The 21,939-nt window shown below is 36.0% G+C and overlaps 1 pseudogene; it reads right to left on the bottom strand.

Annotated features, from left to right (window-relative positions):
- Nucleotides 1-21,166, bottom strand: part of LOC149565422 (uncharacterized) — a 41,032-nt pseudogene extending 19,866 nt beyond the window's left edge.
- Nucleotides 21,167-21,939: the final 773 nt, after the last annotated feature.

The following is a 21,939-nucleotide window of genomic DNA, read 5'->3' as shown; positions in this document are numbered from 1 at the left end:
ATATGATGTTGTGACTTATGGCTAGACATATGGCTATCAACATTAATCAAGGTGATGCCAACAATGGAGACAATAACAATAAGGGAAATGATAATAATGGAGGTTGAGTCAACAACAATAGTCTTGGGAATAACATTAATTGTAATAATGGACATGGAAACAATGGGAATGAGGCTAATAACTTTAGACATGTTGCATGCCTAGCTCAAACTACAAGCTTGAGACCTCTTCTATCCACCTTCCCACCTAGAGATCCAGTTCAACTAGTTAATGAACTATAGATTATTGAGGTATAGGATCAGTTCAGGAGGGACTAGGAGGCTAATGGATCGAAGTTTTAGGTAGATATTTCCCTCAGAGATTATATGGACTTCACGATGAGACAAATGCCTAGATCAGGAGAGAGAAAAAAAAACTTTGAGCTAAGAAAGAAAGTTGGGAAAGTTTCTTTACCTTATTATGATGCTTTAGGGAAGATGACTACATGAGCTTGGGTACTGAAGGTAGATACATACTTCTATTTGAATCCTATGCCTAAGGAGGAGGCTATCAAGTATGTGACTATTCATTTGGATGGTCTAGCACATGAGTGGTGGCACCATGGCATGGTAACCATGGGACATAATTAGATCACATCTTACAAGGAGTTCACTAAGAGACTCATAGAGAGATTTGATACCAAAGATCCCAAGTTATAGTTTAAGGAGTTTGCACAAGTCAAGTAGTGGGAATCAATTGAGATGTATATTAGTGAATTTTAGAGGTTAGCTATGTTGTTCACATATATTTCAGAGAGGAGGTTAGTAGTGTTGTTTATGAATGGACTTTCAAATCCCTTGAGGGGTTGGGTCAAGGGGCATGACCCAGCTACATTGTAGGAGGCTACTAAGAAGGCTCGTGACTTAGCATCTTCTTCTTTTAGGAGTAGATTTTAGCATAGGGATTCATATATGAAAAAGGACAAGGAGAAGGAAAAAAAATCTTTTCACAAGCATGCTTAGCCAAAAAGGGGTAATAAGTTGGATAATGAAACCTTGAATGAGTTGAGGAAGAAGAAGCTATGTTTTCATTATAGAGAGCCTTGGGACTTATCTCATAAGTGTTCTCTCAAGGGTAAGATAAATCAAATGGAGTATTTCCTAGTAGAGGAGTTATAGTCAGAGAGGGAGGATCAACACTCTGATTTAGATGAGGATAGCACTACAGAGGAGAGAAACATTCCTAAGGATGAGAAGTCATTGGCATGATTAAGGGGAGCTCAAAAGGAAATCACATTTAAGGTTAGAGGTACTATCTAGGGGTAGAAAGTGATCTCACTCATTAACACTGGGGCTATACATAATTTTATAGATGCACAATTGGTAGCCAAGAGAGGTTTATAGACCAAGGAGCACACTGGGTTTAGAGTCATGTTAGCTAATGATGATAAATTATTATGCACTCAAAAGATATCTAATCTTCACATTAGGTTTGGAGATGGCTATGAGTTGGAGGATGAGCTATATGTAGTAGACATGGGAGACTATGATGTCATCCTCGGCATGACATTGATGGCTTTGCTAGTTAAGTTCACACTCAACCTAGAAAAATTGGAGATGAGGTTCCAGTATGAGGGTAGAACTATTATACTTAGAGGACTTTCAGATGGGAGCTATAGAGTAATCACCTTGAGGAGAATGTAGAAACCATTTCATCATAATGATGTAGAGTGGGCAAAAAAATGTTTTACTATGTCAGCCTCATAGAAACCACAAGTGAAGAGTCATCTAGTACATATCAAGGAGATACTTGATAGGCATGATAGATTTTTTGGTGAGATTTCACATGGGGTTCCTCGCGACAGAGGGATGAAGCACATTATTGAACTCAAGGAGGGAAAAAAACTAGTTATGATTATTCCCTATCATCATCCTAAGAAACACAAGAATGATATAGAAAAGGAAATTACACATTTGTTAGAGATTGGGCATATCAAGCCTAGTAAGAGCCCCTTTGCTTCAGCAGTAGTATTGGTAAAGAAGAAGGATGGGACAATGTGCATGTGCATTGATTATAAGGCATTAAATAAGAAGACCATTAAGAATAGATATCCCATCCTACAGATAGATGATCTGATTGATGAGCTACATGGTGCAAGCTCTTTTATGAAGATTGATTTATGATTAGGGTATCATCAAATCAGGATTAGGGTGGAGGACATTGAGAAGACAAGCTTTCAGTGTCACTATGGCCACTTCAAGATTTTGGTTATGCCATTTGGGCTAATCAATGCCCTTGCTACATTCTAAAGATGCATGAATCAGGTATTCAGGGGGCAACTAAGGAGATTTGTCCTAACTTTATTTGATGAAGTTTTGGTGTCTAGTAAGACTTAGGAGGAGCATTTACATCATCCTAAGATGGTGTTGTCCATTTTGTAGAGACAGTCACTAAATGTTAAGGAATCTAAGAGCAAGTTTTGGTTGACTGAGTTACTATACCTTGGGCAAATCATTAGCGTAGATGGAGTTCGGGTAGATCTTGAAAATATTAGAGCTATTTTTTATTGGCCTACTCCTACAAACCTTACATAGCTTAAGGGATTCTTTTGTCTCTACAGGTTTTATAGGAGATTTATTAAGGGATTTTCATAGACCGTTGCACCCTTGACAGATCTTTGTAGGAAAGGGTTCTTCACATGGATATGGGCAACTTGGAGATGCTTCGATCATTTCAAGAAGGTGATGTCATCATGTCTAGTATTAGCTCTACCAGACTTCATGACAACATTTGAGCTTCACTATGATGTGTTAGGTGATGGGATTGGGGTAGTCTTGGTGTAGGAGAAGCATCCCATTTCTTTTGAGAGTAGGAAGCTTGGTGGAGTGAAGAGGAGCTATTCCATCTATGATCAGGAGATGTTGGCTATTATACATGCATTGGCCAAGTGTCAGTCCTACCTAGTTGGGGGAATTTTTTTATCAAGACTAATCAAAGTACCATCAAATACTTCATGATTTAGTGTGATTTGAATGATAAACAACAAAATTGGATTACGAAGTTGCAAGCTTATGACTTTGACATTGAGTTTTTCAAAGGTAAGAAGAATGTGATAGCAGATGCTTTATCCAGGAGACCTCATATTTGTGCTCTAGTTGAGATTATAGGAGATTAGAGAAATAAGATTAGAACAAAGTATGTGAGGGACACTTGGGCTTCTGGAGTGATTGTAAGCATCATATAGGATGATTGTTATGTGGTATTGGATGGATTGATCAATTTCTAGGGTAGGATGTATTTGATTCCTTCATCATAGTTTAGGGTGGTAATACTGAAGGCATTTCATGATGCACCTACAATTGGACATCCATGGGTCTTTAAGAGCTACAGGCAGATCTATGAGTGATTCACATGGAAAGGACTCAAGGATGATGTTCAAAAGCATGTCAAGGAGTGTGTAGTTTATCAGTAGAATAAGGGAGAGCACACATATCTTGCAAGGTTGTTACTACCTTTACCCATTCTAGATAGGAAATGAGAAAATATTTATATGGACTTCATCACTGGGTTACCATGAGTACAAGGGAGAGATTGCATCTATGTGGTAGTTGACCGGCTGACAAAGTTTTCTCACTTCTTTGCTATTCCATCCACTTACATAGCAACACAGGTGGCTAATCTTTTCTTTAGATAGATATTCAGGTTACATGGGCTACCTAGTTTCATTGTTAGTGATTAGGATAGTAAATCTATGAATGCTTCTTGGTAGGAATTGTTTGGGTTGTGTGGTACAGATCTTATGCCTAGCACTAGTTATCATCCATAGATAGATGGGTAGACATAGATTGTGAATAAATGGGTGTAAGGATATCTAAGGAACTATGTGATTGCACAACATAGAGCTTGGGTCAAATGGCTACATATGGGAGAGTACTTTTATAATGAAACTTATCATATGCCTATCAAGATGACTCTATTCATGGCACTGTATGGTTGTGAAGCACCTAGCTTCATGGATCTAGTTTTGCGGGATAGTAGAGTGCCCAAAGCCAAAGAATTCTTGTAGGATAGTCAAGATATTTTGAGGGTGCTCAAGGAGAATGTACAAGCAGCCCAAAATCAGAATTTTTTTTATGTTGGCCAGCACCAGATGGAGCACAGCTTTGAGGTTGGGGATATGGTTTACTTGAGGCATACAACCATATAGATAGTCATCACTCAAGAAGAGTGGAGTAGAGAAGCTAAAGCCTAGGTTTTATGGTCCCTACAGAGTGATTTGTAGGGTGGGTGAGGTTGCCTTTGTGGTTGAGCTTCCAGAAGGCAGTCAGGTGCATAATGTGTTTCATGTGTTAAGGCTCAAGAAAGCCATTGGTCAGAGAGTTGTGCCTTCTACAAAATTGCCACCATTGGATAAGGAGGGAAAGCTTGTATTGTTTCCTAAGGCTATTCTAGATACCAGGGAAAGGACTTTGCAGAATAGGGTGATTAAAAAATATTTAGTCATATGGAGAGATCTACCAGAGGAAGATGCTACTTGGGAGAGTGAGCAGGTGTTATAGCAAACAAGACTAGGATTGCTTGGGGCCAAGAAATTTCAAGGGAGGTAGACTGTAATGTCCCCACTTTAGTAGTTATCTAGTTATGTAACCATTAGCCTTTTATTTTATTTTATTTATCCTACATTTCTTGTGAAAAGTGGTCGACCCTATGAAGTAGGAATAAAAGGAGAGCTTGTGGCTATTGTTAGGTAGGTTGAATATGAGAAGAAATTGGATGCGTGAGTTACAGATCTATTCTTGGCATTAAAGGATGTCTATCCTCTCTTGTGACATTCTAGATGTCATTCCCTTGGAGTTTGGCCTTTGGAATTCATTTCTATTAGCTTCATTAACAAGTAGCTTGGGTACATTTCCAACTATAGGTAGATTGGGTGTTTGCTCATACCATTCTCATTCCTTATCTAATACTTATGCCATTATGGAGAAATGTTTTTATGAGTGTCTTGGACTAATTGAAGGTAGTTTTTACTATAGCATGACACTTCATATTACTATATAGTAGCAAGTTGGGAAATCATGACTGGAATAACATGTTATAATGTTGGAGTAATTAGTGAGTTGGAAAGTTTTCTATGTATTTGATTTTATTAGCTTGAAAGCTAATATTATTTCAATAGTAGTTAAATCTTTAGTTTTACATAAATTCCTTCTTTTTCATGTTATGTGGTTTCAAAGCTATGCAAGGACATTAAAATCACTATCAACAATTGGTTTGATATTTTGGGCATTTCTAGGGTGCCCATTACACTACAGATAATCTTGGATTTGCCAAAAATGATGTTGCACTTAGGGTTTTGAAAGCTCCTTCATTTGGAACTGATTCATTCAATCTATTGTATGAGAAATTTAAATGACGAAGCATGGTGAGATTTTTAATAGAAGGTGGAACTGACCCATATAACTCATTGAAAGATTAGTCAATGCTTTCAAGGCCTTTAAGTTGTTCTGTTGATTTTGGCACCATTCCCTCCAACTTGTTTCTAGAAAATTTTAGATATTGCAATCTAGAGCAACTGCCAATATCAAGAGTGATAGGTCTTGATAGTTTATTGGATGAGAAATCGATGGCTAGAACTTGTTGCATTCTTTTTAGGGAAGGCAATCTTCCTGTCAATGAATTATATGAAAATTTAAGATAAAATGTGAATGAATGGAATCCTAAGATCTCCAAAGCTATATGTCCTATGAGCTTTTTTTTTATGAAAGGTCAATCTTCTCTAGGTGGAAACATTTCCCAATTGAATCTAATATACTTCCTATGAGCTCATTATGACTTAAGTCAATTTTCCTTAGTTGTTTAAGACCGCTCAAATATGAAGGGATATCTCCAAAAATATGATTTTTCTGGAGATATAGTAATTCAAGGTTTCCAAGCATCTACAACTCTAATGGAATAGTGCCTTGCAATTTATTAGAGTTCAATTGTAGACCTTGTAGATTCTTCAGAAGACCCAATGCACTCAGAACCTGCCCAATTAGATTGTTAGTACTGAAAGAGACAATGAGAAAATTACTAAGGTTTCCAATTTCTTTTGGTATCTTGCCACTAATGTTGTTTCATCTCAAAGAGAAGCTTGATAGTTTGGAAGAGAGGTTTCCTATGCTCCTTGACAAAGTGCCATTGAAATTGTTGCCTACCAAACTTAGTAGATCAAGATAGGAATAGTTAGAAAGTACATCTAGTATACACATAGTAGCACATTGTCTATTTGACATGCTATTAAACTCAATATTCAGAGTCTAAAAAGCATTTAGCATTCACAATTCTTTAGGCACCACACCACTTAGTTGATTGAATGTGAGATCAAGAAGTGACATTTGAGAAAAATTTCATAGAGATTTGTAATGAAGCAAAGGTGCATGAAAATGATTCCTATGTTAATCTTGAGAGGACAATTATACAAATTCAATTAACTATTATAGAGATCTCAAGAAATGCATAATAACATAATGAAATAACAATGAACACATAACACAATGATTTCCATGGGGAAACCCTTCCAGGAGAAAAACCCCACCCTCCAAAACCCACACAATGTATTCTCAAATCAATAGGATTACAATATACATGCAATGCAAGTTCTTATAGCAGTGCATCACCACAACTCAAACTCAGACTTTAACTTAGAGACTCCTTCTAGCACCCAATCTTGTAAATAGAACTCGATGATTCAAACAGCTCCCCAAGCCCTCCTTTTATAGTGATTTAAAACTTGAAAACCATTTTTGGTCTTACAAAACCATGGGCAAAACAACCATGCCACATGTTACCCACTTGTCATTTGTAACTCCAAGAATAATATTTTCATCCATAATTTTGTCCTTGAGTTTAGACTCCCATAAAAGTCATATAATGAGTTATTTATGCTCTAAAAATAGCCCTCCTATATTTTACTAGGGACAATATACATTTTTAACAACTCGTACACCTTTTTTCAACTCATAAACATGTGGAAAACCACCACGAACAAATTTTAGAATTTTCTACAATTTTTCGAAAAAAAACTTGCAAGGTTGAGACATAATTCTCAATACTCTCCCACTTTTCAAACACCTTACAAGAGTTAGGGATCCAAAGTGTCATGGAATTAATTGCTAGGGGTTGAGAGGCCCATAGACTCTAAATACCATTTGAACTTCTCTGTGCTCATGGGCTTAGTTAATGCATTGGCAACATTCACCAAAGTCTTCACTTTTTCCAGCTTCACCTTGTTGTCCTTGACCATATATCTCACAAAATGATATTGTACGTCAATTTTCTTGGTCTTGGCATGAAATGTTGGGTTCTTCACTAGGCAGATTGCACTCTAACTATCACTATAAATTGTCACTGCACCCTATTTGAACTCTATATCTAAACACAATCTCTTTAGCTAGATAACTTCCTTGTAGGCATGAGTAGTTGTCATATACTCTGCCTTTGTAGGGGAAAAAGCGACCATAGCTTGTCACTTACTCATCCAATTGATTGTACCACTGAATAATTTAAACACATATGCATTGGTGGATCTTCTTCTATCAAAACTGTTAGCCCAATCTAAAGCCACATAGCCTCAAATATCCAAGGAATGCTCATTTCCTATTCCATGGAAATATATATAGTACTCTAAGGTACCACACAAGTATCTAAAAACTCTTTTTACTACATCCCAATGTGTTCTTCCTAGATTAGAAATGTAATGGGAAAGTACTCCCACTGCTTGGGCAATTTCTGGTCTTGTACATACCATAGCATACATCAAACTTCCAACAACACTTTGGTATGGTACTTGAATCATCTCTTCCATCTCCAATGGGGATGAAGGAAATTGTGAGATAGAAAGCTTTGTTCTCATAGTACCAGGAACACTCAATGGTCTGGAATCTTGCATATTGAATCTTCTCAAAATATTACCAACATACTTACTCTAGCCTAGCCAAAAATTTCTATTTTGTCTATCTCTTATAATCTCCATTCCTAGAATGTACCTTGCTACACCAAGATCTTTCATTTCAAGCTTTTCTGAGAGCTGAGATTTTAATCATGCAATCAAACCTTTTCCTTTGCCAATAAACATGTCATCAACATATAAGGCAATAACTAGAAATAATCACCATCAGATTTGTAGTATATACAGAAATCAGATTTAGATTGCTCAAATCCCAAACTTAATACATATGTATCAAACTTCTGGTACCACACTGTAGGACTTTGTTTTAAACCATACAAGAATTTCTTCAATTTATAGATCAAATGACTTTTACCTTTAACCAAAAAGTTCCTTGGCTGTGTCATATAAATTTCTTCCTCCAAATCTCCATGAAGGAAAGTTGTTTCACATCCATCTTCTCAACTCCTAGATCATAAGCTATTGCAACAAAAAGTAAAATTTGAATTGAAGGCATTTTTGCTATAGGAGAAAAAATTTCACCATAATCAATTCCTGTAACCTAGGAGTAACCTTTTGCAACCAATCATGCTTTATACTTCTCAATGTTTCCATATGAACCCATCTTTCTTTTGAGCACCCATTTACAAACAATAGGCTATCGTCCTTTAGGCAATGGTACAAGGTCCCATGTGTCATTCCTCTTAAGAGCTACCATCTCTTCTTTCATGGCTATTTTCTAGGACTAAATCATTCATACCAAGAGCTTCTTCTATAGATTTCAGCTCATCAATATTAGAATTCAAAGAAAATATACACCTCCAATCATTAGGAGAATATCCATACCTTTCTAGTACCTTCAAACAAGCTCTAGTTCACGTTCATGTTCAAGTTCTCCCTCTTCCTCTAATGATTTAGAACTTGTAGAGCTCTCTTCAACATATCATCTTTTGAAGGGCCTCGATTCAAATTTCTCAGGTGTAGTAGGAAGTTGAATCACATATTTCTTTTCTTCCATTCATTCTGGCTATACTATAACATAAGAAGGCTTAGTTTTTCTAAATATAACACTTCTAGAATAAAATATCTTTTGTGTAACAGGATCCCAAAGCTTGTATCCTTTCACACCATACTATATCCAATGAAGATATATTTGACAACTTTTTTGTCCAATTTTGTCTACTTCTCCTTTGGCACATGAGCATATGCCTCACAACCAAAAACTCTTAGATGTCTAAGTGAAGGAATGTGGCCTGGCCATGCTTCCATTGGTGTCTTATCAACAAGAACTAATGTAGGAGACCTATTGATCAAGTAGAAAGTAGTGGCTATAGCTTCAGGCCATAACTTTTGTTCTTGTCTAGCTCCACTCAGCATACTCCTAGCCTTCTCCATCAAGGTCTTGTTCATTTTTTCTGCAACTCCATTCTACTATGGAGAATACAAAGTTATCTTCTCTCCTTTAATACCACATTTTTTACAAAATACATTGAAATCATTGGAGTAAATTTCACCACCATTATCAGTTCTCAAATACTTTATCTTCTTTCTAGTCTACAACTCAACCATTGCTTTAAATTCTTTGAAATTATTGAAAACTTTAGCTTTACTCCTAGGAAAATAAACCCATGATCTTCTACTAATCATCAATAAAAGAAACATAATAAACTGATCTACCAATAGAAGGAACATCAACTGGACCAAACATATCCAAATGGATTAGATCCAAAATACATGAGGACTTATAAGAACTTGAGTAAAAGTGAACATGGTTTTTTTTACCATAGATACAATGCTCACAAAAATCAAACTCAAGATTACAATTATTCAACCAATCAAAAAATATATTTTTACTTTTTATGTTTTGTAGACCCTTCTCACCTATGTGGCTGAGTCTTTGGTGCCATAACATAATCTTCTCTATAGGAAACTTTGATTGAGTAGATAGAGAACCCTTGACTACCCAAAAACCATGACCATCTATTGAAAGAGAAACCCTCTCCTTCTCCAACAAAGTAGTCCTCTTCATAATCTTATCAGAAGTACTATTGCAATTAACTGTGCATGCATCAAGATGGTACAATGTACCTAATCTATTTCCTCTTTCTATTACCATAACCCCTCTCACCATTTTCACACCTTCTTTACAAAATTGTACATGCAAACCTGCATCTATTAGTTTTCTAATAGATAAAAAAATTTCTTGTTAGCCCTAGGATATGCAAGACACCATCAAATCTTCAAATTCTACCATCAAAAAATTTCACACGAATACTTCCACGACCAACAATATCAAGAACTGAGTTATCATCCAAATACACCTTATCACCATCAAAATTTTCATACGTACTAAACCAATTTCTATTAGGAGTCATATGAAAAGATGCACCTGAGTCTATCAACCATGCATTGTCATCTACATGAGTGGCCAAGGCTGCAATGAAAGCATCTCCATCTTTCTTCCTGGTCTTAGAATTAGAATCTTGCTTCTTCTTCTTTTTCTTATTCTCCTCTTTATAGTCCTTTTGGAAGTGTCTAGGTTTGCCACAATTCTAGCATATCAACTTGGACTTAGAATGACCATGCTACCTTTTGTTCTTGCCTCTTTCTTTTGGTTTTCCTTGAAAACTCAAAGGCTCTTTGGCATTCAAAGAGAACTTCCTTCTCATCTCCTTAGAAATTAGATAACTAAAAACATCCTCCATTTTCAAGACAACTGATGTGCTCCCTATGCTCATGACAAGGTTGGCCCATGAGTCTAGCAATGAACATAGCAAGATTTGGCACCTTTCTTCTTCATCCATCCACAACCCAATTGAGGTCAAATAAGTCACCAAGATATTAAAACTTTCAAGATGCTCAGAAATCTATCCATCTTCTTCTATTCTCAAGGAATACAACATCTTCCTCAAGAAAATATTGTTCACAACTGATTTCACTTGATAGATTTCCCTTAGCTTCTTCCAAATCTTCTTCACAGTAGGTTCTTCATGGACACTAATCAAAATTAAGTCTGTAAGACACAATCTGATGAGACCTTTAGCTTTTCTATCTATTACATCATACTATGTGGCTAAAGTTAGATCCATAAGCTTTAGCTTATTCAAATCAATTGCATCCCATAGATCCCAACCATTCAATAGATCTTCCATTTTCAGCTTCCACATCTCAAAGTTTGTGCCAAAAAGCTTCTCTACATCAATCCTCCTTAATATGCTTGCCATCTTTCCAATCCTACATCACAGAAATGAAAACCTCTACACAAAATCCCACTTAAACCTTGATTAGCTCAAAAAACCATGTACCCAAAAAATAGAACCAAAATTGACTATGCTCTAATACCACTTGTAAGGAAACAAAGGTGTACAAAAATGCTTCCTATGCTAATCTTGAGAGGATGATTATGCAAATTCAACTATTGCAAAAATTTCAAGAAATGCATAATAATATAATCAAATAACAATGAATGCATAACACAATGATTACCATGGGGAAACCCTTCTAGGAGAAAAATTCTACCCTCCAAAACTTGCACAGTGTATTCTCAAATCAAGAAGAATACAACACACTTGCAATGCAAGTTCTTATAGGAGTGCATCACCACAACTCAAACTCAAACTTGGACTTAGAGACTCCTAGCACCTAGCCTTGCAAACAAAACTCGATGATTCAAACACCTCCCCAAGCCCTCCTTTTATAGTGATTTAAAACTTGGAAACCATTTGTGGTCTTACAAAAACATGGGTCAAAACCATGGGTAAAACAACCATGCCACATGTTACCCACTTGTCATTTGTAACTCCAAGAATAACATTTTCGTCTATATTTTTTTCCTCTAATTTAGACCCCCATAACATTCATATAATGAGTTGTTTGTACTCTAAAAATAGCCCTCCTATATTGTACTAGGGATAAGACACATTTTTTACAACTCATACACCTTTTTCCAACTCATAAACATGTGGAAAACTACCATGAACAAATTCTAGAATTTTCTACAATTTTCTGAAAGAAACTTGCAAGGTTGAGACACAATTCTCAACAAGACTTTGGGATACCTCCACTAAGTTGATTATATGCAACCATAAATTTGAGTAAGTTAGGCAACTCTAGGCCAAAATCTACAAGAATGGAGCCCATGAACCTATTTTATGTTAGTGAAAGCCCCTACAATTCTATATTATTTAATAGAAGTGGAAAAATATTCCCCCCAAGGCTATTACCAACAAGATGAACTATTTCCAGATGATTCAACATCGCCAATTCTCTGGGTATCACTCTGCTCAACTTGTTAAATCCTAGTGAAATAAAATTGAGTCCAGAACAATTCCCTATAGACTTTGGGATGTTTTTTGTTTAATTGATTATCCCTCAATTCCAGCACTTGCAATTTGGGTAGCTTAAACTCTAGAATTGTACCTTCAAACTGTTAGAATTCTTTAGAATAACTAAGAGGGAGGGGGTGTGAATTAGTTAGTCAAGGTCCAATAATGTCCAATCCAATTTTCTAATAAAATGAGAGTGAATCAGAAGTACTATCCTTTTTACTTTCTTCTCATGCATGCAATTAAATATTAAACAATCATGAAAAGTAAACATGCATCACCACATAACACAAAGGATTTTGGTGACCCAGAAACCCTCCAAGAATAAGAAGATAAAATTGGGGTGGGGATGACACCCACAAAATAACTGCGCAATTGATTTCAACCACTTTTGATGGTTTGCCTTGTTAAAGGCCTACCCTATTAAAGGCTTTACACACTATAAGATGTGACCCTATTAAAGGATTTCTACACCCTGTTAGGAGTGTGCCCTATTAGAGAACTTAAGAACATTCAACTTAGAATGCCACTTTGTTAAAGGATTTACATAGAGCTGTTAAGCTCACCTAAGTCCATGGGATTTATAGTCACCTTCTCAAAAGAATCTTTTATCCCTCTCTAAGGATCTCCTATCCTCCTCCTAAGGATCTCTTATCCTTCTCTAGAGGATCTCCTATCCTTCTCCTAGGGATCTTCTATCCTTTTCCTGAGGCTTATCCACCTAGCTATTAAGCTAACCTAGCAATGTAGGATTTCAATGTCTAATACAATGGTAAGAGAGTACTAGAAATATTTTGACTTGATAAAGATTGCAACCCTAACCTTACAGATTTCAAATCACTTGCCAGTTCATTTCTTTGCTTGGTTTTTCTTCCTTGTAGTGCTAACAGCTTGTTCACCCTTCAAGATCTATCTCCTTGATTTCTTCTACTCATTATGCCAATGCACTCTATGTTCACTTGATCAACTTAGAGTCTTGATGCCTTGTACTTACTCCTCACTATGTCCTTTTCTTGACACTTCACACTAGCCTTCTCTTGGCTTCTTCACACGACCAATCTTTTGACCAACTCCCTCTCACACACACTTGATCTCTAACTTGTAACTCCTTATAAAGAAGTAATGTTCTTCATTTCTCGCTCAAATCTTCCTACTCATCAATTTGATTTGATCTTGAGAAAATGATATTTTTTCCCTCCAAATTATTTCTTCCAAAAATTTCATCAGTATTCACCTTGAATTGGTTTGTATGGTTTAATAAAATTTTATGACATCTACTCATCATCCTTATCATCCAACTAATTCACAAAATTTGATGTAACAAACTTATCATCACTAATCTTGCGAATCTTTTGACTTAACAAATAATGTAGCAACTCGGCATCATTGGTTTACTGATCCTCAGCTCCTTCTGTGCTACTCAGCTTCTACTACATTTACTGATGCTTGGCACCTAAAGAAATTTTCTCGACATCCATTACTTTTTTTGATGCTTGGCACCTGAAGTCTTTTTCTGAGTTACTTGGCACCTGAAGGATTCTATGTTACTCAGCACCTGAAGGATTGCTTGACACACATTGAAGTTGAACTTTCTCGGCTTCAACTAAGAATTTTCTCAACACTAACTAGCTAGCTCGGCTCTCTCAAATGAACTTAGTTAGACTTTACAAATGACTTAGTTAAACCATACATCTTTTATGTGTCTTAGTGTGTCTATCCTCTTAGATTATGTCATCAATACACTATTTAATCAATGGCTTAGTTGATCCTTATACTTCATTACAACATCATAACTTCAACCTTTCTCTAGGTGCTAGATAGTTACATCTTATTGATTGCCTCCTCCTTGTCAATCAACCAATTGATAGTATTTGGATCACTAAAGAAATTGTCACTCCTACAAGTAGCAAGCTTGACATTAATGACAAAACAATGATTGAAAAAATTCTTTACCAGTTCCATTATTCCTCATTCATGATCTTTTCAATCATTTCCAACAATCTCCCTATTTGGCATTGATGGCAAACCAAACTGATCAATTGATTGAGCTGATCAACTTAGTTACCACCAAAATTATTTACCAAATAGAAAACTTGTTGTCATTACATATCTTCCTCTTTGTATCATGTCTCCCTCTTTTGTTGATACAAACTGAATCCTCTATTTTGCTTATCCCTCTTTATTGCTGCATCCTTACTCTGTATTCTTGATCCTTCTTAGCTGCTTGCTAATCAATTTCTTATCTTTTTTGACTCTCCCTTCATACATTCTCATATATCTCCATATCTTTACCTTTCATTGATTAGTTTCTCATGTATCTCCCTCTTTGACATAAATTCCAAAGATGTAGCATCTTCAACATGCTAAATATAAGCTTTGCATCTCTTTTTTTATCCCTCAATCACCATGCTTGTGACTGATCTGGAGTTTCTGCTCCTGTTGTCATCCTCTGCATCACTCTTGTGATATTTCAATGATCTGTTCTTGTTGATGTAGGGAAACTTCTTTTTTTCTTTAGATTGCTTGAGTTAGGGGCATTACCTCCAACTTGCCTCTAAGATATTCATAAGGATCCTTGGGCAATGGTTTGGTGAAGATATCTGCAATTTGTTTCTTCGTGTGAATGTACTCCATCTTCACTTGTTTGTCTTCCACCAATTCTCTGAGATAGTGATACTTGATTGCAATATGCATGGTTTTTGCATGCATTACTAGATTCTTGGATATGTTTATAGCACTTGTATTATCACAATACAATATCACAAGTTTGGTTACCTCTTCTTTAATTCCTTTCAATAGATGTTTAAGCCATACAATGTTTGTCCAATTGACTACTTCTGCCACATATTATGCTTCTACAGTGGACTAAGATGTGCATGTTTGTTTCTTGCTAGTCCAAGTAACTAGCCTTTTACCTAAGAATAATGCTCCTCCACTTGTGCTTTTCCTGTCATCAATATTGCCTCCCCAATCTGCGTCTATGTATGCATTGAGTTCAAACTTCTCATTCTTTTTGTAGTATAGGTCAAAATCATTAGTTCCTTTGAGATACCTCATTATCCTTTTTACTACCATGAGATGATTTTCTCTAGGATTAGCAAAGAATCTAGCCACTATTCCAACCGCTAATGCTATGTCTAGTCTACTATGTACAACATATTGTAGTTTTCCAATCATGGATTTGTACATTGTTTGATTGACTTCAGTTGATTCATCATTTTTGGATAGCTTATGTCCTATTGCCATTGGTGTGCTAATAGGTTTAGAGTCTTCCAATCCAAATGTTCTGAGTATCTCTTTGATGTACTTTGATTGTGTCATGAATATAACATGTTTTAGTTGATGTACTTGAAATCCAACAAAGAACTTGATTTCTCCAAACATAGACATTTCAAACTCATGTTTCATTGTGTCAGAAAAACTTTTGCAAATTGCTTCCTTTCCTCCAAAAACTATTTCATCCACAAAGATTTCAGATACAAGGATATCCTTACCTTCTTCTAATTTGATGTACATGTTGTTGTTATCATCAATTCTTTCAAATCCTATTTGCACTAGATACTTGTGAAGTCTCTCATACCAAGCTCTAGGTGCCTGCTTTGATCCATATAGAGCCTTATGCAATTTGCATACCTTATTTTTGTTATTTTCATCAAAAAATCCTTCTGGTTGCTCTATGTAGACTTCCTCTTCAAGTATACCATTCAGAAATGCAGACTTAACATCCATTTGATAGACTTTAAATCCTTTGAAGGCTGCATATGCCAATAAGGTCCTTACCTCTTCCATTCTGGCAACTGGAGCAAAAGTTTCTCCATAGGCTTTTCCTTCTTCTTGTGCATACCCTTTACAGACTAGTCTTGCCTTGTTCCTTGTGATTTCACCATTCTCATCTAACTTGTTTCTAAATACCCACTTGGTTCTAATTACATTCTTGTCATCTAGTCTTGAGACTAAGGTCCATGTCTTGTTCTTCTCAATTTGTTCTATTTCTTCTTTCATAGCATTGTACCAGTCACCATCTTTTATGGCTTCACTTACTATTTTTGGTTCCACTTTACTAAGCAGACATGTCTCACTTCTGAGTCTATTCCTTGTCATTTTTCTTGCCTCTTTGTTTCCAATAATTTGATCTGTAAGATGATGTCTATTTACATACTTTGCCAATACTGGTTCTTTCCTTGTTTGCATGTTGTCTCTTTTAGAATCTAAACCTTCATGTGTATTTTCATTAGATATTTCTTCATTTTCTTCCTGTTGAAAGTTCTTAGAATCTAAATGAACATTCTCTGTATTCCACAGCTTGGGTTCTGGATGTGTCTGCTGCTTGGCATTCACTGTCTGTGACTCGACAGATACTGGATTTTGTTGTTGATTGTCATTCTGAGTTGCAACTTCACCATTATTAGGTATACCTTCATAAAATTATACACAGGCCTTGTATTCTTTTTCTTTCTTGGTGTTCTCAACACTTTGAACTTTTGCAAGCTCATCAAATTTCACATTTGTGCTTTCTACTACTTTGTTAGTGTTAACATTCAAGAATTTATAAGCTTTTCTTCTAGTAGAATAACCAAGAAATGTGCCTTCCTCACTCTTTGCATCAAACTTTCCATTTCTAGACTCTTTATATATATAGCATTTGCATCCAAATATTTTGAAATGTTTTACATTAGGATAATGCCCATAGCATAATTCAAAAGGTGTTGCATTTGTACCTTTCTTGACTTGAACTTTGTTGAGTGTGTAGACTGCAGTACCTACAGCTTCTCTCTAGTACTTGAGTGCAACATTTTTCTCCATCATTAATGTCCTAGCACAGTCAATAACTAATCTATTCCTTCTTTCTACCATACCATTATGAGGTGGAGTCCTAGGTGTTGATGTTTGCCTTTTGATTCCTCTTTCATTGTAGAATTCTTCAAATTCTCTTGATGTGAATTCACCTCCTCTATTAGATCTGAGACATTTTAAGCTCTTCCCAGTCTCTTTCTCAACTCTGGCCAAGTATGATTTGAACATTTAGAATGCATCTAATTTTTTTTTTAGAAACATGACTATCATCATCCTTGAATAGTCATCTACAAATAGCATTATGTATCTGTCACCAATGTAGATTTGTATGTCAATAGGACCACACAAGTCAGTATGAACTAGCTCTAATACTTCATTAGAAGTACAAGCCTTGCTTTTGAAAGTTGACTTGGTCATCTTCCCTAGTTGGCATTGTTTGCACATGGTGTTATCAAGCTTCTTCAACTTTGGTAGACCTCTGAATTTCTTCATTTTGTTGATGCTTATTAGATTGTCAGAATTTACATGACATAGCCTCTTGTGCCATAACCATACATCATCAATTTGAACAATGAGACAAGAAACATCTTCCATGTCTAGGTAGAACAAATTACTCCTAGTCTGGTCACCTTTTTCTATTAGACTTCCTTGAGAATCATAGATCTTGGCAAATCTATTTTCAAGTTCAACCTTGCATCCTATGTTGCCTAACTATGAGACACTTAACAAGTTGTAATTTAGGCCTTCAACATAGTATGCATTATCACATGATATCTTTTCAGTAAGCTTGATACTACCTTTCCCTTTGATCTGACATGGTGCATTGTTACCAAATCTAATACTATTACCTTCATATTGAGTAAAGGAAATGAACTTACTTTTATCTCCAGTCATGTGGTGAGAGCATCCGTTTTCTATGATCCATTTGTTATTCTTGTTCATGCAGGTTACTAGGGCAGTTACTTCATCTTCATCTGATTCATCTTTCATAGCCATATAGACTACTTCATCATCATTCTCATCAGAGTCTTCTTCAACAATGTAGCATCTTTTGCCTTTACCTCTGTAGTCCTTGTTGTCCTCTTTCTTGTTCTTGAAGTTGCCTCCATCCTTGTAATTTTTCTTTTGTGTGCATCTGGCTGCAATGTGACCAATTTCGTTACAATTGAAACAAATGATTGGCAACTTACCTTTGAATTTGCCTCTTCCTTTGTGAAATCTTCTTGCTAGTAATGCCTCCAATTGATCTTTATCATCTTCATCAGTGCTGTTGTCACTAGATACATACTTTCCTTTTCCACTCTTTTTCTTTGTTTGCACCTCCTCGTTGTCTTTTATTGTCATCTTGGCTTTGCATGTAGATTCAAAATTTTTTGGCTTGTAGTTATCAAAGTTGGATAGCTCAAAGGTAGCGAGTCTTCCAATTATTCCTTCAAATGAAAATGTGTTTCGTGGTACACACTTTAGCTCTTGGACGGCTAATACTCTTATAGCATAGATGAGAAGCAAAGTTCTCAAATATTTGCTACATACTATTTCTTCTGCTAACTATCCTCCTAGGCTTCTTATGGCACTTACCACTTCTTTCATCCTTGCACCATATTGAGCAACATTCTCTCCTTCTTCCATTTTCATGTCATAAAACTTTCCTCTTAGGCTTTCTCTTTTGGCTCTCTTGACATTATCATCTCCTCTATAGATTCTTGATAATGTTTCCCAAATTTGATGTGCAGTACCACATTCTTTGATGTCATCATACTTAGCATAGCTTAGTGCTGAGGCAATATCTAACATCGCGTGATTGTGCTACTTCTTCTTGCTCATGTCATCTATAGTGAGGGGTCTTGTAGGGTCTACATGATCAACTATGATTGAGGTCTGTGCATAGTGACCTATTCATCCAAGGTGTAGCTTCATCAGACTTTATCATGCAACAAAGTTGTCTTTGTTTAGCTTGGGAACTTCTCTCTTGGACATCTTGATCTTCCTACAGTGGGCTCTGATACCAATTGTTAGAATTCTTTAGAATAGCTAGGAGGTGGGGGTGGCGGTGAATCAGTTATTCAAGGTCCAATAATGTCCAATCCAATTTTCTAATAAAATGAGAGTGAATTAGAAGTACTATCATTTTTACTTTCTTATCATGCATGCAATTAAACATTAAACAATCATAAAAAGTAAACATGCATCACCACATAACACAAAGGATTTTGGTGACCCAGAAACCCTCTAGGAATAAGAAGGTAAATTTGGAGTGGGGATGACACCCAGAAAATAATTGTGCAATTGATTTCAACCAATTCTAATGGTTTTCCCTGTTAAAGGCTTTACACACTATAATATGTGACCCTATTAAAGGATTTCTACACCCTGTTAGGAGTGTACCCTATTAGAGGACTTAAGAACATTCAACTTAGAATGCCACCCTATTAAAGTATTTACATAGAGCTGTTATGCTCACCCAAGTCCATGGGATTTACAGTCACCTTCTCAAAAGAATCTTTTATCCCTCTCTAAGGATTTCCTATCCTCCCCCTGAGGATCTCTTATCCTTCTCTTGAGGATCTACTATCCTTCTCCTCAGGATCTTCTATCCTTTTCCTGAGGCTTATCCACCTAGCTATTAAGCTAACCTAGCAATGTAGGATTTCAATGTCTAATACAATGGTAAGAGAGTATTAGAAAGATTTTGACCTGATAAATATTTCAACCCTAACCTTGTAGATGTCAGATGACTCATCAGTTCCTTTCTTTGCTTGGCTTTTCTTCCTTGCAGTGCTGATAGCTTGTTCACCCTTCAAGATCTATCTCCTTGAGTTCTTCTACTCATTATGCCAATGCACTCTATGGTCACTTGATCAACTCAGAGTCTTGATGGTCTGTACTTACTCCTCACTGTGTCCTTTTCTTGAAACTTCACACTAGCCTACTCTGGGCTTCTTTACATGATGACTCTTCTGATCGACTCCCTCTCACATGCACTTGATCTCTGACATGTAACTCCTTATAAAGAAGTTTTTTTCTTCATTTCTTGGTCAAATCTTCCTACTCATCAATTTGATTTGATGTTGAGAAAATGATATTATTTTCCCTCCAAATTGTTTCTTCCAGCAACTTCAATAGTATTCGCCTTGAATTGGTTTGCATGGTTTACATAAAATTTTGTGACATCTACTCATCATCCTTATCATCCAACTAATTCACAAAATTCGATGTAACAAAATTATCATCACTAATCTGGAAAATCTTTTGACTTCACAAATAATGCAACAACTCGACATCATTGGTTTATTGATGCTCGGCTCCTTCTATGCGACTCAGCTTCTACTACATTTACTGATGCTAGGCACTTGAAGAAATTTTCTCAGCATCCATTACTTTTTTTGATGCTCGACACTTGAAGTCTTTTCCTAAGTTACTCAATACCTGAAGGATTCTATGTTACTCGACACCAAAAGGATTTCTCGACACACAATAAAGTTGAACTTGCTCGGCTTCAACTAAGAATTTGCTCAGCACAAACTAGCTAGCTCAGATCTCTCAAATGAACTTAGTTAGACTTTAGAAATGACTTAGTTAAACCTTACATATTTGATGTTTCTTAGTGTGTCCATACTCTTAGGGTATGTCATCAATACACTATTTCATCAATGGCTTAGCTGATCCTTATACTTCATTACAACATTATAACTTCAACCTTTCTCTAGGTGCTCTAGTTACATCTTATTGATTGCCTCCTCCTTGTCAATCAACCAATTGATAGTATTTGGATCACTAAAGCAATTGTCATTCCTGCAAGTAGAAAGTTTGATATTAATGACAAATAAATGATTAAAAACATTCTTTACCAATTCCATTATTCTTCATTCATGATATTTTCAATCATTTCCAACACAAACTTGTTATTGATCCCTAGCGCTAATATCTCCAATTCAATATAGTTCATGAGAAAATATATTGATCCTCCAATGCTATTATTAGCAACCCACAGTTCCCACAATCCTATAGGTGAACCCAATTTTGGTGTAACAACACCATACAAGGAATTGGAAGACAAATCTAGCTTCTTCAAATAGGAAGAGTTCTCCAAGACCATCAGAATGCTACCTATAAGATTGTTGTTACAAAAGACAATCTCCATCGTTCTTTATAATTTGCCGATCTCCATGGAAATACCACCATTGAGTTTGTTGGAATACAGAGACAAATATTGTAATCTAGTTAATGTTGTGAATTTCTTTGATGGAATGGGTCCTTCAAGCATATTGTCTTGCAGAGCTAAGATGTGCAATTTTGTACAGTTACTAATCATTTTGGGTATCATGCCTATTAAAAGTTTATGCCCAAGATCTAGGATCTTAAGCATAGTACAATTTTCAAAGTGTTGAGGGATGGTACCACTCAATTTATTGGAGGAGATGTTGAGTTTCTTCAAGTTATGCAAGGAACTCAACTTTTATGGAATGCTTTTGGTCAATAGATTATCATTCAATCAGAGTTGCAAAAGATTTGTGCAAGCACATAGACTAACTAGAATTGAACCTTGTAAGTTGTTTTCATACAATTTCATGAACTGTAGCTTTTCTAATTTACCAAGCTCTCAAGGAATGTGTGTAGTGAAATAATTATGGGAGAGATTGAGAATTGTCAGAAAGGAGAGGTTACCTAAGTGAGGGGGTATTGTACTAGCAAATCCCCTATTTTTGAGAACCAAACTCACAACCCTTTGATTGCCATTGTAAGTTATTCTAGTCCAATTAAAAATATTATTTCCATTGCCCTAGTTGGATAATGAAAGAGTTGGATACATTTTCACAGACTTCCTTAATTGAAGAAAAGCTTGTGCATTTATTTGATTTTGGTATTGCAACTCATTAGAGGAAAATGTAACAAAGATAAAAGTAGTGTAGATGA

Source organism: Cupressus sempervirens, chromosome 3 (genome assembly GCF_028749045.1).
Source record: "Cupressus sempervirens isolate cs-2001-9-10 chromosome 3, ASM2874904v1, whole genome shotgun sequence".
Lineage (NCBI taxonomy): Eukaryota > Viridiplantae > Streptophyta > Pinopsida > Cupressales > Cupressaceae > Cupressus > Cupressus sempervirens.
This window is presented reverse-complemented; position numbering and strand designations above follow the sequence as displayed.